Genomic DNA, 6,123 nt, shown 5'->3' with positions numbered 1-6,123 from the left:
GGAACGAGAGACACGAACGATCGGCAAATGGATTTGCCTGGAGTCATCTGGATTAAGGGAGCTATGGCGAGAGCTGGCGTTCTAAGTGCCCACGCCTGTGTCCAGCGGAGACCATGGAGGAAGGGTGCCTGACCCTTGCAGTCGACTAAAACAAGGAGTATGGTTTCCTGCTCTGTGCAAATATTCCTTTGCTCAGAACCACAAATACTACTCCTGTTCCTCCGATGTTTAGTTTTGTAAAAATCAGAGAATAGAGGGTTATTCTTGAAGAGAGGGTGGTATTCTCTCAACTTGCTGGTCACTCTGGATTTGTCCAAAGGACAAATGCTATGGAACATTCTCCATTCTGATCTCTCAGCCCTCCCCACACCTCCCCAAAACCAGTGCTTGATTTTCGGTGGCACCTGGTGGAGGAAACACCATAGATTCAAGCTGCACTGGGGTGCCTTCCAAGTCCCCAGGGGCAATCGCTCCTCTCCCAGATAAGCCACCACCTTTGGGACCAAGCACATCTTCAGTATGGCGGTCTGAACTCAGGAAGCCCCCTTGCCATAAACACTAAAGAGGCAGAAGCCCCCATCCCCTTCCATCGAGTCAGTATCATTCATGCATCAAGGTGACGCACTCTGGGGCTTCACATCCCTTAGGGAGGGTTGATGGCCTTAGTAGTCCTTACAAATGTCTAGGTCGGGCCTCTTTCCTTTCCATCTCTCATTACAAGCTCAGGATGAGGAATGAGGAGACCCTACCTCTCTTCTTACTGGAGCAAAGAGAGTGATGGGTGGCATGTGGGCGGAGCTCCCTCTCACAGCCTGGAGCAGGGGCATGGTGTCTGTCTTCCTTTGAGTCCCTCGCTTTTCTTCTCTGCCTGTGTCTCAAGCCTTTGCTCCAAGGAGTGGTATGAGACCGAACTATCAGTCTTGAAAAGCCTGAGGACAACAGATGGCACTTTGCCCAGGAACTCGGTTGATGCAGTGTGGCTGGAAGCAATCTCAGCCTCTGTTTTCTTCCTTATTAGAAATGGTGTGATTTCAGCTCTGCAGTTCCCGGTGTGCCTGCAGGGAGTGTTGTAAGGGAGACAGATAGAGGCCTGTGAGCGCAGCGCAGCTGAAGCTCCCGAGGATGTTCTACACCCTCTGTAGGCAGACGACAGACCAAAGAGCACGTTACAGCAGGCATATTCTTAGGACATCTCTCTTCCAGTTTTTATCCAGAAAGCTGGAGCGTTGATAACAAGGAAAAGGGAGCGTCAGAGATACAGTGTTGTCGAAGACATAAAAACAGAGAGTAGAATAGTGGTTACCAGGAGCTAAGAGTGGAAGGACTGAGGGAAATGTTGGTTAAGAATACACGCTTGCAACTAGTAGATAAGTAAATAAGTCCTGGAGATCTGAGACACAGCAGAGTGGTTAGAGTCAACGATATTGCGTCAAGAACTTCAAAGTTGCTAAGAGACTAAATCTTAGTGTTCTCACCACGAAAAAAAAAGAAATGATAATTATATGAAGTGGTAAAGGTGTTAGCTAATGCTATGATGGTAATCATATTATAATATACAAATGTGTCAGACCAACGCGTTTTACACCTTAAACTTACATAATGTTATATGTCAGTTGCATTTCCATAAAAAATTAATGAATTTAAAAAGGTGCAGCTTTGATGCCTAGGAGAAGAGAGGGTCCAGCTAAAATGTTGGGCTTGGGAATGAGAGGAGGGAAAGCAGCAAAGGACCTGGAATCTAACAGCCAGGGAAGAAGTAGCGGGTAGGAAGCATCACGTGTTTCGGGAAAACACATTCACAGAAAGACTCCCTCCATTCCTACAGTTCTTCAGAGAGCAGAATCAGAATCCTCGGAGGGGCCAGGTAAAGACCAACGCAAAGCCAAAGCCGGGAGGGAGGGAGTGGGCGGAGAGCCTGGTCCCCTCACCTCTGGGAGTTAGTTACCTGGGAAGAAGCTCTAACGCAGCTCAGAGAGTGCAGAAAAGTTTCACATTAGATCCTGGCTCCCCATTATTCCCAGGAAGGGAAACTAATGGTGGTAGATCGTTGCTAAAGCTATCGGATTTAAACAAACAAGCAAACAAAACAAAGCAACAAACTCACAAATCTGGTTTGGGGCAGAGAAAACAGAAGCCCCGTGATAAAAGGGAACTCCTCTTTTGCTTGCTCTTTGGAAGGGCAAGAGTATGCACAGTTTAACCCGAGTAAAGGCGAAGTGTGCGACTTAGAAAAGAAAGTTTTAAAAAAAAACCACTCAGGTAAGATTAAATAGGGATACCTGGATTTGAGACTTTTCAAGGAAGGGACACCGGGAGATGTCCCTCGCTTACCAGCAGGTGGCGCGTTTTCTTTAGGATTGCGTCCCCGAATCTCTCGGTCAAACTTCGCAGCCAGTCTTGCTCCAGAGCCCTCTCGCCGGAAATCGCTGTGCAGATAATAACCCTCCACTGTCTGGAAATGTTTAATTACCGCGAAGGTTCGTTTTTCCAGCGCCGACCGCCGCAGAAGCAGCCCTTCAAAAACGCAGCGCCGCGGATGTGGTAAGGTTCTATCCCCAGGGTTTCATCCTAACGATACCCAGTTCAGTTACAATAACTCTTCTTCATCAGCCTCAGTTTGATTATACACTGCGTCGTTTCTAGTACATTCATTTTCGCATTTGGATAGAGGAAAAGTTCAGTAATCTTAGAACACAGATCTGTGATGTGTCGAAAATAATTCTGACAACTCGCATTTGTACGAAAAGTAAAAAGTCACCACGCCTTTTACATATATTTTACATTCTATCCTCATAACATAAGGCGTTATCGTTTCATTCGACCGATGAACGTGTGCCCACAGTTCACGAAATTCCACATGCATTTTCGTGCTTCATACATATTCTTCTTATAAGCCAAGGGTAGATGCATGCGGATGTGTATGGTTACATTTATTAAGGTGACAAATAGTTACACGATACTCATATGCTCGTAAAGAACTTACGAAACGGGAACTGCCTGGAAAAACAGTTCACTTTCCCTTTCGGTTTTGACACTAACTTGCCTCTCGCTGTCACAATAAACACCCGCTCTTGCGTTCACCTGGGATTTATCCTCCCAAGACGCTGGAGTTGCTTGTACGTTATCAGAGCGTGTTATCTGAACAAGTGTGTGCGTGTGCGTGCGTGCCTGTGTGTGTGTGTGTGTCGTGTTACCTACCTCCCGTGCTTAAAAACTTTCCCCCAAAGCTGGATTTTGACCTGATTGATCGTAATGGTTCCAGAGGAACTATTGAGCCATTACAATCCATCATCTAAATGATTACAGAGGGATACCTAAATCTCCCGGTTATTTGAAACCTCTGTGCATGCGTAAAGGGGGGTCTAATGAGCAGACCCCCAGTTGTTCGCAATGCATTTACCGGAAAGCTTGCGTTGGAAGCAAAAAATCTCAAGTACTAAGCTAAGTCAACTCCATTAGAAAAACGAAGTCACTTTTCTGTGGCTGGAGAGTAAGGAGAGGTGGGGTTCATTTTCGGTCCACAAGAGCCCAAAGCGACACAGGCCACGTTCTAGTTAATTTTTCTGGATGCTGCTCAGTATTCGCTCCGAAGACAGGCTGAGGTATTTTTCCTTCCCAGGGAGCAGGAGTCTGGAGAAGTCTGAGACCGGGGCGGGTAGACCAGCAGAAGCTGTCACCACCCCAAGCGTGCCCAGGAAAAGGCGGTGGCGAGGGCTCCCTTCGGGACTGGGCGCAGTGTGGTCAATGACCCGGAGGATCGCGCCCGCCAGGCGATCGCTCCCTGCGGGACCCCATCCATACTGGGGGGCGTAACCTGGACCTGCAGGCCTTGTCGCTACTGTGGGGACCCTCGCCCAGGGCTGCTCGGTCTCAGCCGAGGCTAGGAATCCTCCCGCGCCGGCGGTTCCGCCCCGCGGGCGGTGGGCGGGCAAGCCAGCAGGAGCCCGGCAGAGTTTGCGCGGGGTCTGGTCGCCGGCTGGAGCCTGCAGGCTCAGCCTGAGCACAGGCTGAAGCTGCGTGTGGCGGAGTGTACGGGACTCCCAGGAATGGCATGGGCGTCCAGACTGGAGTGTCGCCACCTTCACTGGGCTCCGTGGACGTAGGTCGGTTGGGTTCCAGCTACTGAGGACGTTTACCAAATTCGAAACGTTAAGTCTTGCGAATCCTAAACGAATAGGACTTCACCAAATATTACTCTCGTAGCTCTTAGGTGTCCTGGGTCTTGCCCTCTTCAATCCATTCAAGCTGCAGTACAGGGCGCAGCGCTGCGCCCTAGACCCTGCATAGCGTCTGATTAATTTCTCTTAAATAGGATGCAGACGTTTCTTCACTGTTGCTCCCTCTTGAATAGAGCTACAGAAGGGTTCTCAGCTCCTTGGGCTTTTCCCTTCCCGCCCCAAGAACCAGAACCTGGTTGACCTCTGGTGGACACTGAGGCCATAGTTTTGGGGTCGCCCCTTTGGGAGCTTGGATTGGGATGGAGAACTCTTCAGCAACTAGCAAATCTTGAATTTCGTTATCCCGGATTTCTGGGTTTGTGCATTGTTGGAGACCTAGGAAGGAGTGATGTGGAAGCTAGGTGTCTGAAAAAGGCTCACCTTGTCCTGTCCTGCCCTGCAGACCAGCTCCAGGCAAGAAAGCCAGGACTCCTCAGGGAGGCAAAGCTTGAGATGCTGGCCCACGAGAGGCCAGCTCCAAACTTGCTTCCCATCCTGTCCCACAAGAGCCAAGTTTCAGGATTTGGCCTGAGTCAGGATCAATTTTCCAGATAACCTGGCGAAAGCCACATTAAATCACCAGGTTGCATGGGCCTTTCTTTAGGGATCCAAGAGAGTCTTTAAGGACTCTACTGTTTGGAGTTTTCTAGACATCCTGAGGACTGTTGGCCAAGGGCCCTGATTCAGAAGAAAAAGGAAAGTGGAAAGGTGCAGGAAACATCATGGCCCTCTGTGAAGTTCCGAGCAGGAGATGAGATTTGTACACCGTAGGAGGCTCCATCCCATCTGAATGTCTTCTTCCTAGGGGACATCTCCTAAGTGGTCTGGAAAGCCAGGTGCCCTGTTGTAGAGATGTCTCTTGGATTCCTTTGCTGCTGGTAATGGAAGTAACCCAAGCTTTGTCTCCCTGAGACATGCAAATTCCCTGGCTCAAGGTATAGCGGAGGAATGCCCTGCCCGACTTCCCTCCAGGCCTTCCCCTGCTCTTGGAACTTGCTGCCTTTCTATCTCAGGGAAGGGAGTGATCTCGGCTCCCTCGTACTCCCAAGAGGCCTTGCCCTGGCCAGAACGTCACCCATTTATTGGCAGCTGCTAAGATTCCAGTTGCAAACTTATGGGGGTCCCTTGCTCCAGCATTAACCTGTGGCAGGGGGTGAGTGCAATCCCTTGGTGCAGAGTCTTCCTCCTCCCGCCCAAGCCAACGTCACCTAGGGCAGGTTCTGTCCTAAAGGCCTATGTGTAAGACAGGGTTTCCTCCAGCTATGTCTTTTGGGGCGCATTTCCATTACCATTTCCCTAGGCCCGGGACCTAAAAAAGTCAGAGCGAACTTGTAGACCAAAGCTCAACATAGTGGCGGTGCCTCTCCAGAGACACAGTACCAGTGTGCTAATTGCTAGAGACCCGCTGATGCCAGGATCCAGCCCCAAGGACTAAGGAGTCACTCAGCAGTAATCTTGTGGCAAATTCTCAGAGAGCAGTGCATGAATCCGGATCCTTCCCCAACCATCCCGAACATAGGGTTGGGTGTTCCACAGAGGTAGCAGGGAGGGGACATGGCTGGGGTCAGCTGAAGGTCAGCTTCCAGAATTGAATAGTCCAGAAAGTGGTACTGGTTGGTACTCTCCCTGAGGCCAGGGAGTGAAAACAGAATTTCTTGCAGCCGGGGCCCTGATCCCTCTCAGGTCCCTAACTCTCCCTGAACCAGCTCCTTGGACTCAGACGTCCTGGAGTTGACGAACTTTGCAGCTTGTCTCGCGTGTCTGCTCAGCTCTCCAAACTCCCATCCATCCTTCCGAAATTAATGAATACGTGGTTAGAGAGTGCGCCCGCTCATTAGGATGGAATCCCAGGAGATTCTGGGTCCCAGGAAAACAACTTTCTTTACCTCCTTCCCGCCCCCACCCC

At 50.0% G+C, this 6,123-nt stretch overlaps 1 protein-coding gene across 1 annotated transcript in view; it reads left to right on the top strand.

Annotated features, from left to right (window-relative positions):
- Nucleotides 1-2,429: 2,429 nt before the first annotated feature.
- The window catches only part of OSR1 (odd-skipped related transciption factor 1), an 11,382-nt gene continuing 7,688 nt past the window's right edge, over nt 2,430-6,123 (top strand). The window contains exon 1 of the mRNA XM_006910253.3: nt 2,430-2,541. The gene's annotated coding sequence lies outside the window, so the exon portion shown is untranslated. The remainder of the gene's footprint in view (nt 2,542-6,123) is intronic.

The sequence above is a fragment of the Pteropus alecto genome, unplaced genomic scaffold (genome assembly GCF_000325575.1).
Source record: "Pteropus alecto unplaced genomic scaffold, ASM32557v1 scaffold61, whole genome shotgun sequence".
Taxonomy (NCBI): Eukaryota; Metazoa; Chordata; class Mammalia; order Chiroptera; family Pteropodidae; genus Pteropus; species Pteropus alecto.
This window is presented reverse-complemented; position numbering and strand designations above follow the sequence as displayed.